At 42.8% G+C, this 21,196-nt stretch overlaps 1 protein-coding gene across 2 annotated transcripts in view; it reads right to left on the bottom strand.

The window, feature by feature from the left end:
- SERINC5 (serine incorporator 5) overlaps positions 1 to 21,196 on the bottom strand; it is an 88,973-nt gene that overhangs the window by 57,292 nt on the left and 10,485 nt on the right. The window contains exon 1 of one of the 2 annotated variants that reach the window (XM_057540231.1): positions 2,424 to 2,739. The exons of the other annotated variant lie outside the window; for it this stretch is intronic. The gene's annotated coding sequence lies outside the window, so the exon portion shown is untranslated. Of the gene's footprint in view, positions 1 to 2,423; positions 2,740 to 21,196 lie in introns of those variants that run through there. 2 annotated transcript variants of the gene reach the window in all.

The following is a 21,196-nucleotide window of genomic DNA, read 5'->3' on the forward strand; positions in this document are numbered from 1 at the left end:
GGTGCTCTCTATCTTTTAATATCCATTTCCACATCTTTCGGTAACACACAATACTACTCATGCCATGTCACAGCCCACTTTCCTTCCTTCTCCTCTGAGGTTTTAGGATTATCTATGAATCACCGGCGGTCAGCAGAGAGGTAAGGAACGATTGGTTCTACTTTGATAGCAGTATTTATTTAAATTCTGGACTACATAACCAATATTTTGCAGCTCATTCTCCTCACTAGATGCTCAGAAACAGCTTCCCACTGAGCTTATACAGACCTTTTTCTCCGCTACAGTCAGGAGGCAGAGGGAGTGGTAAATAGCAACTCTTGCCACCGCGGCGCCATGTGCTGCCCTTTACCGGTAGCTATACGAGAGAATGACGCGACTTGCAAGCTAGGAGAATAAGAACACGCAGTTCCTCTGCTCAATAAAGGCGTATTTTACTGCACAAGAAATATAGGTGGCAGGTAGTCGCTAATTCGCAAAAGGATTGTGTTTTAGAAACCTCAACACATATTATACATGTGTTAGTAAGTTGGTTTGTTTGGAGCTTACAGTGGATTTCTCCCACACAAAAGAATATAGGGCAACCTAGTAAAGCTTACTTAAGCCATAATAATATTAGCTAACCATAGCTAACACTTATTAATCCCTTGCTCTTTGCAAGGTACTACAACTTTTTTTTATCATTAGCTGTTATATCAACCCCACCTGACAGAGCTGGTGAGTGGCAGAGCCAGGATTTGAATCTGTAGGCTCTTTGCCATTCTGCTCTATTCACTGCTGGTATGTACAGAGGGTGCACTGGACAGACAACACCGGCCTGAAACCTTGGTTTCCTACAGAAGGGAAATTGGCTGTGTGGGAAGGAAGCAGCAAGTGAGGAAGCAGTTTTTCTCTCCTGCCCTCAGGGGTACGGTAAGCATTCAACAGATATCTGAAGAAGGCATCTCCCTCTGTGTGCCCCCTCCTCTCTCCTGGCAACCTCTGGCTTCACTGGATCTGGATGACCTCTATTAGAGCCCTGCCAGAGCAGCTCAACCACTCCCATTACCAAGCTCCCCACCTCACCCCCAAGTCCTACCCCACTTTAAAAGCCCTACCCCTAATCCTATGGAAATAACCAGGCCATTCATTCACTCAACTAATGGTTATTATACTACATACCTACTTGTGCAATGTTAATTCCTGGGAATGCAGCAATAAACAACAGACCTTGTTTCTACCCGTGAAATGACTCTATGGGGCATTCCCCCAAACCCTCTGCTTTAGCTCCTCTCTGAAGTACCTAGATAACAGTATCTAATGCACATTCCTGAGTTGCTTTGCAGATGTGAAAATCTCCACCAAATGAAAGACGTTAACTACCTGATGACCATGAGCACATAGCCCCCAGACCTACTGGTGCCTAAGGACTGGTAGTGTTAACCCCTGTGACACTGCCCTGTTACCTCACCATCAGCCAATCAGAGAACTGTGCACAAGCTGACCACATACCCTGTGACCCGCCCCCCACTCACCTGGCCTTAAAAATGCTTTGCTGAAACCCTTCGGGGAGTTCAGGGTTTTGGAGGGGGCACGAGCCACCCGTCTCCTTGCGTGGCCCTGCAACAAACCTTTCTCTGCTCCAAACTCCGATGTTTTGGTTTGTTTGTCCTCACTGTGTGTCAGGCACACAAACTTGCGTTAACATAACGAGTTGTTTAGAAGAAAGGAACCTGGATGCTCCTTTCTGTACTGGAAGGAGTACTGATCACTGACATAATGGTGCATTCATATTAATGAATCCAATGCACCCACTGAAATGACTATACAGGAAAAGTTACCGCCATGGAAAGATGTCCACACTGCATTAACTGAAAATAGTTAATAACACAACAGTATAGAGCATGATAGCATTTGGGGTAAAATTATAACAAGACATAGATCTGCAATAACAACAACAAAAAACAATCTAAAAGGATATACCAGTATGTCAATGGTAGATAAGAGAATTGTAAGATTATGAGTGACTACGCTTTTCTGTATTTTCTGAACTCTTTGTAACCAGCACATATCTTGTAATTAGAAAAAAAAAACACTTCAAGTTTCTCTTTTGGAAGAAAACAAAACATTTCTCTTCTACCTTACAGGTGGTAAGCACTCAAGTATTTGCTAAACGAATCAGCCAGCGAGAAAATGACATCTACTTCTGCTATGTGATTGGTAGAAAACAGCCAGAGTGAACTATCACTGTAACTGAGGCATAAAACTAGGAAATTCCACTGTGCTGTATTTTTAAGTATGGTTAAGACGGTGAATTTTGTTTTTACCTCAATTTAAAAATTCTTTAACCCTTATAATGTTTTTTAGAGTTTAATTGCTATAAATAAATCTCTACTTGGTAGAATTTGAAGCAAATGAAAATGAAGTAGGAAAAATTAAATGGCTACCTAAGAGTGCAAGTTGAACAAGAAGCTGTGTATTTGCCTGGCCCAGAAATTGGCTCTTGTGTTTCCTTCATTTCAGGTTCTTAAGTTTTTCTCTTTTGAGTTCAGAGAAACCCTTAAAGCTCCAAGGTTTTCACAATCTTTTCCGTAACTGTCGCAACACGATTCTGGAGGATTGTCGGAAAGGAGTTTGGAGGTTTCTCACACAGGTTTCCACATTCTAGAACGTGCTGGTTTCAAGAGCATTTCCATGAAAAGCATTGTCAAGGGTCAGTGTCCTTCCTTCATGAGCACTGAGTACCCACAGCCACTGGGACCGAATGTGAAACGGTCAAAGGACAGGTCATCAACATCCACCAAGCCAGCACTGGCTTTTGGGTTACAACGAATCTGGACACAACCGTTCCCCTTGTTGGGAGCTTCTTTCTCACGAGGTTAGGGTTACTTACAGCACCAAAAGAATGCTGATCGAGTTCTCTGTTCTCAGACAGCAGTTGGATTCTTTGAGTCATTCCCTCACACCACCCTCCACTTATGCATCTTCTAAAAAATACCACACTTGATAATACTTTAGTAAGTTGGTGGAGAGAATCTATAAGGTTTAAGGTTAAAAGGTAAACTAACTCCGCTTTCTGGCAGTTCAACAGAAAACAAACACTCGTGGGAGACAGATCATTTATAGCAAAGTTTGTCAAACTCAGCACCCTTGGGAGCCCCATAATTCTTGGGGGGATGCTGTCCTGTGCACCGTGGCATGTTTAGCAGCTTCCTTGGCCTCTCCCCACTACACACCAGTAGCAGCCCCCCCTCCTCTCCCTCACAAGTGGAGCCGATCAGAAATGTCTCAGACAAATGCCCTCCCCCCTTCTCGATGGGAGCCAGGCTGTCTGGGTTCACACCCAAACTCCAGTGCAGCCTGGTTAAGCGTCCTTGGGCCAATTCTTTTTTTTTTTAAATTAATTAGTTAATTTATTATTATTTATTTTATTTATTTTTGGCTGTGTTGGGTTCTGTGCGAGGGCTTTCTCTAGTTGTGGCAAGCGGGGGCCACTCTTCATCGCGGTGCGCGGGCCTCTCACTATCGCGGCCTCTCTTGTTGGGGAGCACAGGCTCCAGACGCGCAGGCTCAGTAGTTGTGGCTCACGGGCCTAGTTGCTCCGCGGCATGTGGGATCTTCCCAGACCAGGGCTCGAACCCGCGTCCCCCGCATCGGCAGGCAGACTCTCAGCCGCTGCGCCTCCAGGGAAGCTTGGGCCAATTCTTTACCTCTCCAGGTTTCAATTATCTCATTGTTAAATGGGAATAAAATTACCTTCTTCACAGGGTTGTTGTGAGGATTAAATGAGTCAGTTCAGGAAAAGCTCTCAGCACAGAGCCTAATACAGGGTACCCACCCACCTTCCCAAGAAAGCCACCTGTACTCATCATCTACATCATCAATACTCATGTCCCTCCTCCCCAGAGAGACCCCCATCCTTAGTCCATCAGGTAGATATGGAAAGAGGTAAAGATGGGAGGGGGATGGGATCAAATCACTACTACCTCACTTATAACAACGCTTTCATTTTTCTGCCCTAATGTGAAAGATAAATGCATCTCTTGAAGGAAAATACTTTCAGAAATAAAACTTCTGCGATCTAAACCCAGGAAAGCATCCTAGCAACTTGGGGAAAAGTCGTCATGTGTGTGGAAGCACTTCCCACGTGCCCAATTTATTTCCACTGAGGAACAAGCAAGACAATCAGAACATTCATTTGCACCCACTGAAGCCACAAATACCTGCAGCAGAACAGTTCTGAGAAAGATGAGTTAAGCAAGTTCTAGGAAAAAAATGGTGTAGGAAAACAAAGCCTTGAAATTCAAAATGGAAAAGTGTAGGATGATGGGAAGAAAAGTGCTCATTAGGTTTAAACCATGTTTAAAAGTCAGTTTTAAGGCTTCTCATCAAAATGAGAGAGGGGGAAAAATCCTGCTTGTTCCACTTCATAATAGCTTATCAACAAGCAGTGAATGAAACACAAAGCCCAAAATTTGACTGATTGTGTCGTGGAGATTATGCCGCAATGAAGAAATCTGCCAAGCCCTTTCTAAGAGGTGCTTTACGCCAGCCCAATCCCCCGACGCTGTCAAGCCTGGTGATGGAGGCCACAGAGCCAACTAGATCCAAGTGTGCTCTGGGAAGGATAACAGAAATGGGCTCATTTCACAGACAGTTCCAGTAGGCATGACCTCAGAGCTCAGGTGGGCCAGCAGTTTCAAGGGGTTAGCAGCGCACTCCTTTCCCTACCAAGTGAAATCCCATGTGCAACTCCAATGTATAAAACATATAGATGCACTAAAACACTACAAATGTTCTTACATATACATACAACACATATTTATCAAATGCTTACTAGTGACCAGGCACTGTTCTAGGAGCTAGTAGTACAGTCGCTGCCCTCATGAAGCTTACGTTCTAGTCGATTTATATCAAACTCGGCATCCCCCAAATTCCACCCAAACTGGGACATGTCGCAGCACCTAGGTTGAAAACCTCTGATCCAGTCCAGTCCCCTCATTTTCCTGATATGAAATCAGAGGCCCAGAAAGGTTAGGTTATTTGACTGAAGGACAAATCTAGGGATGGGCATCAGTGGACCAGCAAAAAACACACCATTTGAGACAGTTCAGCAGTCTGGAGGCAGGACGAGCTAAAAACTCAGCCTGTGGGTCCCACACTTCTGCATCCATAGCGCAATCAACTCACAGACACGCAGACCCACTAAAACGTGGCACCATAAGTAGTTTAAACAACGCTCTGTCGACTCTAGCAAGAAGGCAGTAAGTGTCTAGTACAGTTTGAAAGGTTTCCATCACAACACAGTTAAAGTGATGGCATTTTACGGCTCACGATGAGTCAGCCACAAATCTGAGCTCTCTGGAAGCTACGGGCTACGGCTGCTAAGTGGCCAAGCCCCTGAGGTGCCTCCCTCCCTACGTTTGAGAAGCAGGCAAGTCACGCCCCGCATCCCTCACACAACCGCAGGGTCAACTGCTGGTCACGCTCCCTCCCCGCCGTAGGAAGAGGCCACGGCTCCAGACACCTCCGACCCCTGACAAGTGACAAGCTGGCTATCTCTGAAGGTGAGACTAGCTGCAGTGGTTCTGTGCAAGGACAGACTCACACACGCCTCCTGCCCTAGATTTTCCAGCAGTCAGGATTGCATATAACCCTATTCTTTAGGATTCCCAAAATGCCCGATAGAAGGTGACGTTTTAAAACTGTTTTCACATAAATGAATAGAAGAACTGGAAAGAGAAATGTCAGACAGAGGCCTCTGGTTTGGAAAACCCCGTACCTGTAGGGCACCAGCCCTCAGGGGCAGGGAAGGGAGAGAGAAAGGGCCGCAGTAGCTCCTGGTTCTCACGGGGACCCTCCTACAGGGTCGCCCTCACCCGTCTCTCCACATGAAAGGGCCTGGTCTCACAGCCTTTTCTCAGAGCTGGAGTAACAGCTGCACTGTTTTCCTGCAGCTGAGAAAACACCTCACAGCTGAGATTGCCGTTCCTCGGTCCCTCAAAGATTCAGGAAGCCTTCTTCCCAGCCCCCCTCTCCTTCCATCCCCGAAGTTTACCTCCTCCTCATACTTGTAGCTTGAAGAGGAAGGAATGAATAGGTGTGTACCCTTCCCCCAGGCAAATATCCGCAGTCAACTGCCTTTTTTGTTTGCAGAGCTGCCCAGGGGCCCAGTGGATCTTATCGGCAACCCGCCTACCCTCTTCTGAACCTGGGCCTCATGACAAGGCCAGCTGGCACCAAACCCGAGGTGACAGGGTTTGTGAGGTTGCTTTTATTCAGCCACAGGCAGCTTTCACAGCACCAGCTGGCAGAGAACTCTCACACACGTGCAACTCCCCCCTGCGACCGCGCCCCCATCCTGAGAAGCTTCCTGTTAATGTTCTTAAAATACCTCTGCAAAAGGAACCGAGGCCACACATGAAGGAGCCCATGAATCATATTATTTTCTATCAAAATATCAACAGAAATGAAAATATTCTTATGTAGCCCCCCCCTGCCCCAACCTTCACCTTCATATTTTTAATCCATCAGAGCGCTGGCTGTGCCAGCAAGGAGGGCAGAGGGGAGTCTAAGGGAGGTTCTCCCAGGGGCATTCTTTTTAATGAAAGAAGTCACTTCCCAAGTTGGGAGGGGTGTTCCCTCTGCCACTTAAAACTACAAAGATAGAGCCCTTCTACTGGCCCTACACTGTGGAAGAACAGTACCCCGGCTTCAAAATCAAATGCCACGGATCAAAAAGCTAGGCTGACGCACATACTCAATGAACTGTTATTGGGCTGCAAGGTAAATAGGCCCAAGGGGTAGGCGGTTCAGGAAATGGACCTGAATTACTGTGATTTGTTCAGTCACACCTGGTGTTTCTCAAGCCAGCTGGGTGGAGTGGATAGGGGGTAGACAGAGTAGAGGGTTCCCTGCAGGAGTCTCGTCTGTCTTGCCCCTCCTTCCTTCCCCCAGGGAAATCCAAGGGTCAAGGGGCCCAAGTGGGGCAAATGCCAGGTTGGGGCCAGGGCAGGACTGACGGAGGGTGCCTCTGAAGCGGGACCCTCCAGGGAGAGAGAGGGAATCAGCCAGCACGAGGCCTGAGCGCCCACACAGGAAACTGGGGGGATGTGGGCAGCAATGAAGTCGAAGTCACGAAGAAACCTTCCTGGCCCCTGACTTGGTGGTGGCAGGAGGGGGAGGCCCAGGAAGCCAAGAGCTGCTGGAGTGACAGGAGCGCATCTGGTGGGGATGTGGTGAGAGCACAGGACAGTGGACAAGAGCCTGGATGAGGGGATGGACAGAGGAAGTGCAGGAAGGCCCCCAAACAGACCGGCCCAGAGTAGACTAAGCCACAGACTGCTTCCCAGCAAGAGCGGAGAGCGCTCGGCAAATTCTGAGGTGCCCGAGCTCGAGGTGCCAAGTGTGGCTCCCGGGCCAGCAGCGTGGGCATCGCTGGGAGCCCGTCGGGTCCCAGCCCCCAACTACTACTCAGAACTGGAACCTGCACTTATTCAATAATAAGCTCCCAGGTGATCTGTGGCTCCTTCAATGCTGTACCCAAGCTCAGGGAACTAGGGTGAGGGCTCTCCTTCTGCAGCGGCAGGGCCTCCTCTTCCACGGGTCTGGAACAAGCCAATGGCAGGTGCGGGTGTGTGTTTAAGGAAGACATTTCACAGCCCTCTCAGCAAGTTCCCGAGCTCTCCGCTCAGGAGGACTCTTCAGGGATGGCAAATAGGGAACGCACGTTTCCAGGGGGATCAAACACTGCTTCAATATGACAAGATAAGGGAATTGCGACAGACAAGTATGCGGTCCCTGAAAAAGATGTCGTTAAATAATTTAATATGGGAAAATGCTCATGGACACATCCCTGGGAAAAGACAGAGTAAACACACTAAAATATAAACCAGAGCTGTGATTTTTAAATCATCTTTGTGTTCTTTACCTTGTCCTGATTTTTCCAGGTTTTCAACATTAGGATGAATTTCATAACAAGTTCTTTTAATTAAAAGAAAATTATACAAAATTTTAATCAGTGAAGAATAAAAGAGTAGAAGTCTTCTGACCCGGAAAAAAGTACAAAGCCCATTTAATTTGCTACCTTCCACATACGCTATGACTTGCTATCTAGCTGTCTATTTTATTTATAAAATTCATTCTAGGAATTCCCTGGCAGTCCAGTGGTTAGGCCTCCGCGCTTCCACTGCAGGGGGCACGGGTTCAATCCCTGGTCGCGGAACTAAAATCCTGCATGCCGCGCAGTACGGCCAGAAAAAAAAAAAAAAAAGAAAGAAAAATTCATTCTCTTGGGGTACATTAAAAAAACAAGACAACCTTGGCAAAATCAAAGAATATCAGAAGGGAAGAAATACCATAAGCAGCTCATGCAGCTCAATATCAAAAAACAAATAACCCAATCCAAAAGTGGGCAGAAGACCTAAACAGACATTTCTCCAAAGAAGATATACAGATTGCCAACAAACATGAAAGGATGCTCAACATCACTAATCATTAGAGAAATGCAAATCAAAACTAAATGAGGTATCACCTCACACCAGTCAGAATGGCCATCATCAAAAGATCTAGAAACAATAAATGCTGGAGAGGGTGTGGCGAAAAGGGAACCCTCTTGCACTGTTGGTGGGAATGTAAATTGATACAGCCACTATGGAGAACAGTATGGAGGTTCCTTAAAAAACTAAAAATAGAACTACCATTCGACCCAGCAATCCCACTACCGGGCATATACCCTGAGGAAACCATAATTCAAAAAGAGTCATGTACCACAATGTTCATTGCAGCTCTATGTACAATAGCCAGGACATGGAAGCAACCTAAGTGTCCATCGACAGATGAATGGATAAACATGTGGCACATATATACAATGGAATATTACTCAGCCATAAAAAGAAACGAAATTGAGTTATTTGTAGTGAGGTGGATGGACCTAGAGACTGTCATACAGAGTGAAGTCAGAAAGAGAAAAATAAGTACCGTATGCTAACATATATATATGGAATCTAAAAAAAAAAAAAAAAGATTCTCAAGAACCTAGGGGCAGGACAGGAATAAAGACACAGATGTAGAGAATGGACTTGAGGACACGGGGAAGGGGACGGGTAAGCTGGGACGAAGTGAGAGAGTGGCATGGACTTATATACACTACCAAATGTAAAATAGATAGCTAGTGGGAAGCAGCCACATAGCACAGGGAGATCAGCTCGGTGCTTTGTGACCACCTAGACGGGTGGGATAGGGAGGGTGGGAGGGAGACGCAAGAAGCAGGAGATATGGGGATATATGTATACGTATAGCTGATTCACTTTGTTACAAAGCAGAAACTAACACACCATTGTAAAGCAATTATACTCTGATAAAGGTGTTTAAAAAAATGAAATAAAATTCAAAAAAAAAAAAAAAAGAATCCAAAGAATTATATGCTGTTCTGCCATCAAAACACCAAAAATTAAAGCTGGGAATGTCTTAAAAAAAAAAAAAAAAAAAAAACCTGGGAGTGTCTTAAGCAACCAGGGAGATCCTTCTACCCAGTACTCATTATAAATAATAGTTACCTACCATTTCTTAAACACTTCCTCTGTATCAAGGCACTACACTAGGGTGCTTGCAAGACCTTCTTTGATTTAATCTTTTTTTTTTGGCCGCAAGGCATGCGGGATCTTAGCTCTCCCACCAGGGATTGAACCCGTGCCCCCTGCAGTGGAAGCACGGAGTCCTAACCACTGGACCGCCAGGGAATTCCCTGATTTAATCTTCAGAAGAGCCCTATGATTTAAGTATTGCAATCCCCATTTTACAGATAAGGAAACCTCAATCTCTGATTGCAAAGCCCATCAGGATTCCAAAAACTGTTGTTACATCACCACATCCCCAGGAGACCTGGAGTACACTGTTTTGAAGCCTCCTCCACCTGCCCCCACACAGAAACATAAAATCAAGAGAGACCCAAAAGCACCTAAATGCACACAAGACCTGAGGCAGTCAGAAGGGCCCATTAGATATGCATCGTCCTCCCTGGCCCTCACTCAGCACCATTCCAAAGACTCGCTATAGCATAATACAGCCAAGGCCTTCAGCATCAAGTATCATTCTGAAAGACATTTGGCAGTGTTTATTCTTCTTATAAGTTGTGGTAGCAGTAGTAATAATTATTTTTTTAATGAAAGAAAACTGTATTGTGTATTCTCTAGGTGCCAGGTAGGGCCCTAAATTCCTAACATAGATTCATTTCATCCTCACAATCCTGTGAGGCAGATAATGACTTAACCAGTTTTTCACTGGTATTTTTGCCATCTTTTCACAAATGAGAAAGTATTACTTAACTTTTTGGCATGAAAATGTACCACTTTGAGAATCAGAGAAAAAATTTATAAGTTATGCTGACTTTGAAGGAGTGATGTAAAGACAAAAGAAGAAGTAGAGGAAAGAAGGAGAAAAGAGAGAAAAAGGAAAAAAGAATGTCGATTCCATTTTTTTTTTCACAAATGAGAAAACTGATGTGGACAGAAGTGAGGCAACTTTCCTAAGGTCCTGAGATGTGAACTCAGTCAGCCAGGTCCTAACACTCAAAGCCAAACCTTTATGGTGCCATCTCTAGGGTGGAGCAGCCATCAGGAGTTACTGGCATACACTCAGGATAAAACTATATTCTACAGAGAGGGATGATGTTTAAAAGTTTCTAGCAATTAGGGGGCTTCCCTGGTGGCGCAGTGGTTGAGAATCTGCCTACCGATGCAGGGGACACGGGTTCGAGCCCTGGTCTGGGAAGATCCCACATGCCGTGGAGCAACTAAGCCCATGCGCCACAATTACTGAGCCTGCGCGTCTGGAGCCTGTGCTCCGCAACAAGAGAGGCCGCGACAGTGAGAGGCCCGTGCACCGCGATGAAGAGTGGCCCCCGCTCTCCGCAACGGGAGAAAGCCCTCGCACAGAAACGAAGACCCAACACAGCCAAAAATAAATAAATAAATAAATTTATAAAAGTTTCTAGCAATTATTTTGGACTCTAGCTTTAAAAACAGACACTAAGCATAAAGTAGAGTGAAACTGAGTTTGGCACTTTGCAGCAAGCCTAAAATCTGAACTACAATCCAAATCTCCTTTTATCATTCGCCGCCTTCTTTCAACTATTACATTAAGTAAAAAAAAATTCAGGTTGCCTACATTCTCAATCATTATGATACTGCACAAAATGTCCATTTCTAAACTGTCCCATGATTCACATTTTTCCCATTGCTAACATTAGAACACCTCCCACGCTTTCTAATAGAAATAAAAAGGTCATTCTGAACTCTTCCAAACGAATTATACAACAACAAGATACAGAAGCAAAAGACGGAAAACAAAAATTACATTTAGGCTTAAAGTAAATTTCATGGTAAGTTCAGAAGACTCCCTTTCCCTCAAAATATCACATAGAAACTTTTCTTTTTTTAATTTAACTTCTTGGGATCATCTCTTCAGAGACTGCATAAAACAAAACAGTTTTTCAACCAACCTTTGAAGTTATCAAATAACTGAAAAGTGATCAATATAAACAAACAAGAATTTGAACTCACCTACACTAAACATTCACAGTTTAAGACAACACTAGGCAAGAGTAAAAGTAAACAAACAACAGAAACTTGCTCCCTAATATAGGTAGGAATCCCTTGGCCAGTGGAGCAATGCAAACAGACTTGTTCCCCCGTATCAAAGCGATAATGATGACATCTTCAAGGAGGACATGAGATCAGCCACGTAAAGTGCTCAGCCCACGTGCCTGGCACATAGTAAGTGTTCAACATTAGCTTGTATTAAATGCTCATTCCATCAATACAAGGTTACTTACCAGCTCTGCACCTCAATCACCTCATCTACAAAATAGAGATAATAGTAGTTCCAACATCATAGGATTGTTAGGACAGAAAATGTAGTAAAGCACTTAGAACAACAATGTTAGTTACCGGGCTTCCCTGGTGGCGCAGTGGTTAAGAATCCGCCTGCCAATGCAGGGGACACGGGTTCGAGCCCTGGTCCGGGAAGATCCCACATGCTGCCGAGCAACTAAGCCCATGTGCCACAACTACTGAGCCTGAGCTCTAGAGCCTGCGAGCCACAACTACTGAGCCCGCGCGCCACAATTACTGAAGCCCGCACACCTAGAGCCCGTGCTCCGCAACAAGAGAAGCCACTGCAATGAGAAGCCCGCGCACCGCAACGAAGAGTAGCCCCCGCTCGCCCCAACTAGAGAAAGCCCGCGCGCAGCACCGAAGACCCAATGCAGCCAAAAATTAAAAAAATAAATAAATTAAAAAAAAAAAAAGCTTTAAAAAAAAAAAAAAACAATGTTAGTTACCAATATTATTCTTAGCGCCCTCAAAAAAGAAACTGAGAGGCTTACAGGGCTGGGGTCTGAACCCAGTAGCTCCAAAGTAGCTAGCATCTCATTTCCTCAAACTCAAACCTGGAGCTGACGCTTAGGGAGACTTACCCGGCTGCCAGCTCTCTTCCCACTGCACGAGGAACAAGGGGACAAGGAACCTACGGGCTCCCTTCCTCTCGGCAGCTCCACCTGCTCCGGCAATGTGCAGCTTCAGCATCCTCAGCCCCACCACCCAAACCTCACATCTACCCAAAAAGTTATTCCCCTTTGCATTTCTGTTTGCCGACTTTTTCCAAAAGGATTTTGTTGGGGGGTGGGAGGGGGGTGTTTTGTAACTATGTAAACAAACAACAACAACAAAGGCAACTGCTCCCATTTCTGCAGCACTCACTCCCAAATGCTAGGATGGACTCTTACGTGTGGACAGTTTCTCCCAACCCGTGAGATACTTACTTCTGTTATTATCCCCACTGCAGCAATGAGAAACTTGGGCTCAAGGAAATAAGTTGCCCAAGGTCACAGCTCATTAAGGGTGAGGACAGCGCCCAAACCCAGGTGTGATTTAAAGTCAGCATTCTTAACTGCCTCACCGAACTAAATGTGGAAAAGAAAAAAGAAAAGAGGGATTAGCACCTTCGAAAAACAATAACTGTTTTGGAAAATCCAATCAAAATTCATTTTCTAATGAAGTTACTGCTTAATAAATGAAAATATTACATAAAGAGCTGGCTAGTGCTGTGTACAGCAAGGAAGCGTACTTTAGTCCTGACAACTCCATGACTCAGAAGCACAGTTTACCAGCGACATAGGGACGACTCCAGTTTCCACTGACACAGTATTTATACTTTGTGATTTGTATAAACAAAACCATCTCTCATGCCTCCAACATCTACCACAGCCCTGTGAAACCTACAGTTAGAAATCTGAAAATATTTAATCTCATGACCACACAAAGAAATGAGCCAACCATCTAAGACTGACTAGTCACCAGTCCCCAGACTGCAACCTCCAGCCCACTGACCAACAGTCCCACTGTGTCTAAATCCCAGATGGATAATTCCTCCAACGTAGGATCAATTTCTAAAAATTAACAGAATTGAGAGCCCAGAAATAAACACTAACATTTATGGTCAATTAATTTCTGACAAGTGGGCCGAGTTAATGCACTGGAGAAAAAAACCAGTATTTTCAATAAACAGTGCTAGAACTATTGATAGATACCCAAATGCAAAAGAATAAAGCTGGACCCATTCCTTATACCATACACAAAAATTAACTCAAAAAATGGACCAAAGACCTAAACGTATGAGCTAAAACTATGAAACTCTTAGAAGAAAACACAGGACTAAATCTTCATGACCTTGGGTTGGACAAAGCATTTTTTAGACACAAGATATAGCACAAGCCAGGAAAGAAAAAATAGATACATTGGACTACATCAAAATTTTAAAAATTTTATGTTGCAAATGATGCCATCGAGAAAGTGAAAAGATAACTCACAGAATGAGAAAACATTTGCAAATCACGTATCTTGCAGAGCTGGTATCTAGAATATAAAAAGAACTCTTGGGCTTCCCTGGTGGCGCAGTGGTTGAGAATCTGCCTGCCAATGCAGGGGACACGGGTTCGAGCCCTGGTCTGGGAAGATACCACATGCCGCGGAGCAACTAGGCCCGTGAGCCACAATTACTGAGCCTGCGCGTCTGGAGCCTGTGCTCCGCAACAAGAGAGGCGGCGCTAATGAGAGGCCCGCGCACCGCGATGAGGAGTGGCCCCCACTTGCCGCAACTAGAGAAAGCCCTCGCACAGAAACTAAGACCCAACACAGCCAAAAATAAATAAATAAATAAATAAATAAACCCAAAGTTTAAAAAAAAAAAAACTCTTAATATTCAATTTTGAAAAAACAACCCAACTTATAAATGAGCAAAGGATCTGAACAGACATTTCTCCAAAGAAGATATGAATGGACAATAAGCACCTGAAAAGATGCTCAACATCATCAGTTATTAGGAAAATGTAAATCAAAACCAAAATGAGATACCACTTCACAAACTAGGGTGGATATAATTTAAAAAAAAAGAAAAAACAGACAATAATAAGCATTGGTGAGGATATGGATAAATTAGAACCCACTTACACTGCTGGTAGGAATATAAGATGCAGCAGCCTCTTTGGAAAATGATTTATTTAAAACAGCCATAAAGTGGAAACAACTGAAACAACCATCAACTGAAAAATGGATGAGATAAATGTGGTATTCTGCATAAAAAGGAATGAAGTACTGACATATACTACAAATGGATGAACCTTGAAAACACGCTAGGTGAAAGAAGTCAGTCATAAAAGCCACATATTGTACAATTCCATTCACATGCAATGTTCAGAATAGGCAAATCCATAGAGTAAGAAAGTAAATTAATAGTTGTCAGGGATCTGAGGAAGTTTGGGAAGAAACTGGGAACAACTGCTAATGGTCACAGAGGTGATAAAAATGTCCTAATATTAGATTGTAGTGATGGTTGTACAACTTTGTGAATATACTAAAAAACCACTTAATTTTTACACTTTAAATGGATGAGCTAGGGACTTCCCTGGTGGTCCAGTGGTTAAGACTCTGCACTCCCAATGAAGGGGGGCCGGGTTTGATCCCTTGTCAGGGAACTAGATCCCACATGCCGCAACTAAGAGTCCGCACCCCACAACTAAAAGATCCTGCACGCCGCAACTAAGACCCAGCACAGCCAAATAAATAAATAAATAAATAAATAAATATTTTTAAAAATAAATAAATGGATGAGCTATATGGTATGTGAACTATATCTCAAAACTAACTTTTAAAATTTTATAAAGAATTTCTTTAATTAAAAAAAACCTAATATAGTCATTTTTATAAGACAAATAAGGAAGTATCCAAAAAAAGAAAAAAGAGGAAACCTAAAATAATAATTTTAAAAGGCTGGACATTTCTGCTCAACAGAGAAGTAAATGCTTGGGCATTGCTCCAACTCACTTTAAGGATAAAAATAAAACTATGAGGTTTTTTTGAACACCTGTTAATTTAAACAGGAATAAAGTCTCCCCAAGGGCAAATTCCCAGCACTTTGGAGCTGAAATTGTTCCATGTGATTCTTAAATTATTGGTCAGCTATAAAATGCTTTGTAAAGTTTACATTATTTCATGGATCTTTCAACATTGAGTTTTCTTAAGAGACTGCACATTGGAAATGGCTGATTCTTAGTAATGGAGCTCCCATTCCTCTAACAATTTTCTTGTACCAAAAACAGCCCTTTCAATACTTCCTAGTAACCCACGGCCAGCTGCAGCACCCTGACAAAGACTGATTTGACAGCTTAACTATAATCTTGGCAACCACTTTTATGGGTGGCACACTTTTTTTTTTTCTAGTTCTATTCACTTCAGTACACTTTAGTCAAGAAAAGTCTACATTTACATATGTAACTCGTGGGTAATGCAGATAATAATAAATTATACCACACATCCTTATCAGCGGCGCAACCAAACTGATAATCTCAGTTTCCTGTCTCTCTGGACTCAGGCTTCTTGTCACCAGAATTGGCTCTTAATTATTCAACTGTACTGCCTCTGGACTATCCACAAAAAAGCTTACAAAATGCATACTGGAAAAATATCTAAATGAACTCTCTCACCATAAAGCATGCTTTTCCTTCTCCTATCAAACACATAACTTTATCTAACTAGCTTAGCTTAAGCACTCAATCTTAATATGACACTTCTGAGCAACATTTAAAGTAACCTACATCCAATATACAACCTGCTGTCTGTATGTCAAGTTTTGAATGCATGTAATATAAGTCAAGGTGGTGCTGTGGTAGAATCATCTACCTTGCTTATCTGTGTCCTTTTTTATCTCCGTATGTACTACTGGAAGTAGGATTCAGTCCATTTTGCAGTTCTAAATTCCATGGAAAAATTATCAAGGCCAAACCACCAAGTGGTTCTTGTCTGGGCAGCACCATCCTCCCTCTGTGACCTTGTGGGTTGTTGCTTATAAAGGTGGAGACAGTTTTCACAAAGACTGGTAAGTGCTACTGATATCTAACTGGCTTAGCTTAGGCACTAAATCTTAATGTTATCAAGCATACTAAATACCAGCTCAGGACTCCCTCAAGAGAAAGAACTGCTTCACCCAAAATTCCAACAGCACTGCCCCGGGGACCCACTAGTTAAAGATCATTCCTCCCAAATGCCACAACTCACTTAACTAGTTATAGCTTTTTCTTTAACTCTTCTAATAAAAGCCTTATAGAATAGATACTTTTTTTGATCAGGAGCTCCCTCCCTACTTTCTCTTAGTACCTCAAGCATTTTTATTACTCTCAAAGTCTTAGAAAGATCGGGAAGGGGGAATGGAAGGACAGTGCTGAGTGGAGGAGAAGAGGGGCATCTCTCTAAAATCTGGGAATACGGTCAGCTCAGACTCACAATGAAGGGGAAATGGGATAAGCATCAGCCTCTTCCAGCGCTCTGTGCCCTGCTTTCTTTCTGCCATGTCACAGCAGGAAAATGAAGTCAGAGACTCAGCTCTGCTGGACCTCTAGCTTCCAAGAAAATACAATCCCATGACAACCCTCAACCCTCTCCTCCCCCCATCATAAGGAAATAATTTACTGCTTCATGCTTTTCAAAGCATGCAGCCAGAAGCCACTGCTGGGTATAACAATTTGCATAGAGCGCCTCATTGGTTAACCAGCTCAATCTAAATGGCCTAATACCCCTTACTCAGCAACCTGCAGCTTTCACAAACTACATGGCTTGGTAAGAAATAAAAAAGCACATTCTTAAAAACTGCTTTCTGTTAGAGCTCATGATCCACAGATGAAGCAGAACTTCCTGGAAAAAAAAAAATTCAAACAACTGCTTGGGAGTTTAATAGAAGAGAGAGGACAAAAGGTTTAAACTGATTTTACTGCAGCAAAATACAGTGGAGAAAAACCAATGTGAGATTTCAACCATAAGATTATGTTTAAAATCTGCAATCATGAGCTCTCTGTTGAACTGCAGATGTCTTCAGAAAAACCCCAACACTCACCCATTCTCTCTCCTGTCATTTACCAAATGTCCACTGTGTACAGGCCACGGGGGCACACCAAAGGCCGGGGTAGCAGGCCAGGGTGGCAGTCCCTGCTGCACGCTGATTAGCTGTGTGAACCCGGAAGAGGGCCTGAGCCCTGCGGGCCTGTCTCTTCTTCAATAACATGAGAGGGTGGACATGCCACTCCCTTAAGGATTCATCTAGCTCCAGAAGATGACTGTGTAACTAACCAGATTCTCACCGTCCATAAGGTACCTGAGAATGGTAACCCACCAAAGGAGTGACAGGCATCACTCACATCAGAAATCTCATGGTCAGCAGTGAGACTTTCTCTGGCTTGCTGCCAACCAAAAACTTCCCATGATGGTTCTAATTTCAAACTGCCTGACCATTATCCTTAAAAACTATTTGGGAGTGCTAGAAGTTCCAATAATTTGGCTTCCGACTGAAACTTCTCATACCCAGAGGTACAATTCCCCTCTGTCAGTATGTCCCAATTTTCAGTTTAAGGTTTGGGTAGACAGTGAGGATTTTCATAACCAGGAGAGCTGCATCAACCCAACTGTGGTCCTCTATTCCCCAGGAGCCAGAGCCCATTCCCACCTTCAATGCTGCCTCTTCTACTCTACAAAACCACTGCAACCCTCTCCAAGTTCTGGGCCAGCAAGTCATTTCAGCCTGGGGAGGCTGGCAGGAAGAGGAATTCAACCAGAGCTCCCTAAAATGAAGTAGAGCTGTTTCCAAAGATAGGAAAAGTTCCTATCTCTGAAGTTGTTCACTTACTATAGTACAAGAAATCTGAGCACAATTGGGTAGGAGGATCAGAAGACCCTTCCAGCCACTTCCAGTACCAACTTTCTGGGAGTTTGTCCAAAGAGAAGCAGCGGGCCCAGCTCCTCCCTCACGCAGCTAACAGGCATACGAACTGGTCGGCCTTTCTGAAGGAGGTTTGCCACGTCCAGGGCTTCTGACCTATGCATTTTATAGTTGGTTCTGCTATACTTGCTCTGAAAATACAAATTTGTTCCAACAGGACTGATATGGAAGGAGTTTAGAGCATCTCACCCCAGGATATGACACTTTGGCATATTGATTATTTTGAGTTAAGGCACCTGAGAAACAGCAGGTGCAAGAAGGGCACTCTGACCTTCATGTTTCTTCCTGAAAGCAGGAGATGACATTCCCACATGAGAGGTGTCCTCCCTGTACCAGAAGGAAGACATTCTTATCAAGGACAAGAAGTTGAGATGGAGAGAATTCTATACAAAGAGACCTTATTAAAATAATTTTTATCTTCCTTTCACCTCCCCACATAATTTAGTCATTTTTCCACAACTGCCTCTCTTTGTTCAATCTAATATAAAAGTAGGTTTCACTATTTCTTGGGTCTTCATTTCCTTATGAGGGCTCCCAGGTCACATAAAACTTGTGTTAAATAAATGTGTATGTTTTTCTCCTGTTAATCTTTGTCAGTTTAATTTTCAGATCCAGCCAGAGACCCTAAAAGGGTCAAGGAAAACTTTTTCCTCCCCTACCATGTTAGGGAACAATATGAGCAAAACAGGACGTGCAGTTTTGTCTGTGAGAAACATATACTGAAGGCAGAACACCGTGCCCAGCTGAACTGAGCTACACAGAACATATGAAACACACACTCCTCCGCTCCACCTGCATTATGAGTCACTCGAAAGCACATCTGGTGTTACAACTTTCCATCCAGTTTCAGATAACCCTCCATCCACCACTTCACAACAACTCACAAGCTGCAACTTTTCCAACACCTGCTTCCACAAGCAAATTTCAGGTCTTTTTCAAGGTCAAGTGCCAAATTTTCATAGTATTACATATCTCTTAACCATTTAACATTTGTAAAACTGTAATATCATTTTTACCAGGTTCCCTTGTGTGTGTGTGTGTGTGTGTGTGTGTGTGTGTGTGTGTGTGTGTCACTGACAAAACTTTCAATGCTGTGCTCCAACCCCATTTTCCCCACAAGGCCTGTGGTTTTTGCTGTTCCATTTTGCATAGTGTGATTTTTTAGGAATGCATATTCATGTTGTGTTACAGAAGGACTATTTCCAGAGCTCTAACCTAAAGAGGCATGGGACTAAAAAAAGATTACATAAGAGTTACTTAAGTTTTTTGTTTTTTTTTTTAATATACTAAACATTTAATAAAGGGTAAATAGTGAAATAAATGTCCACGTGATCAATTAAATGTGATACTGCCATTAAAATGTTCTCATTCTTACGATATGTGGAAATGTCCATAATGTTGTGTGAAAGTAATTTAGGATATAAAACAGTACATAAAGCATGATCTGATATTCATTCATTTATTTATTCATTCATTCATTCACTCATTCTGCATGGCTTGGGGGATTTTTAGTTCCCTGACCAAGGACTGAACCCAGGCCGTCAGCAGTGAGAGTGTGGAGTCCTAACCACTGGACTGCCAGAGAATTCCCAGTCTAATTTATTTTAATACTAGAATGAAATAAAACAAAATACTAACAAGGGTTTGTTCTCTCTAGGATTATAAATGATATTCATTTTCTTCTTTATACTTTTCTGTATTTCCCAAATTTTCTATGATAACTATATATTATTTTTATAAAGCAGAAAGTACTGTTTGTTACTTGTCATTTGCTAAAAAGTCTAGTAAACTGACCCACTCTTATCCTTTCTTCAAGATGCTATAATACATACTATAATCTTCACAAAATTTTAAGGAATAAAAAGGCAATAAAGAAGATAGAATACTGAAAAACATTTCATTAATGCCCATCCTACCCCTCCTCCCAAAAAAAGGTAAGAAAGAACAAAGAACAGACGAAGAAATGGAAATGACCAACAATATATAGCCTGAAGTTCAAGCATGAATAATTACATTAAATGTAAATGATCTAAACATCCAATTAAAAGGCAGAGACTGTCAGAAGGGATCAAAAAGTCCCAACTACATGTTGTTTATAAGAGCATTTTTAAATCTAAGACACAGATGAGTTGAAAGTTAAAAGGGTAGTATGGCCATCAGACAAAGACTTGAAGACAAACACCATTACCAGAGATAAAAAGGATCATTTTATAAAAGGATCAATTCATTAAGGAGACACAACAATTCCAAATGTGTGTATACATAATACAGCTTCAAAATATATTAAACAAAAACTGACATAACTACTGGTAGAAAGAGACAAAAACACAATCATATTTGAAAAATTTAACACCCTTCTCCCAGTAATTGACAGAATTAGACCCCTCTATCAGTAAAGATAGAGAAGATTTGCACAACACTAGCAACCAACTTGAACGCTATACCCAACCTGCTGGTAGTATGGAAAAATGAGCAGGCAGTGAAGAGACTAGGAGAGGAAAACCAGTTTACACGATACGCATTTCCATCTTCCTGCCTTTAAGTCAACCCCCTCAACACTCTGGCCTTGTAAGGCTGTCATTTGGTCAAGCCACGATGGGCAGTAACTACCCAATAACTGTAGAAAACATGTTCTTTTCAAGAGCACATGGAACATTCATCAAAATGTATCATATTCTGAGCCATCAAAAAGAAATATATACAGAATATGTTCTCTTATCACAAGCGTAAACTAGAAATCAATAGCAAAAATATGCCTGGAAAATCCTCAAATACTTGGAAAATAACAACACACTTCTAAATAACCAACAGGTCAAAGAAGAAATCACAAGGGAAATTAGAAAATATTTTGAATTGAATGATAATGAAAACAAAGCATATCAAAATGTGTGGGATGTAA

Source organism: Balaenoptera acutorostrata, chromosome 2 (genome assembly GCF_949987535.1).
Source record: "Balaenoptera acutorostrata chromosome 2, mBalAcu1.1, whole genome shotgun sequence".
NCBI lineage: Eukaryota > Metazoa > Chordata > Mammalia > Artiodactyla > Balaenopteridae > Balaenoptera > Balaenoptera acutorostrata.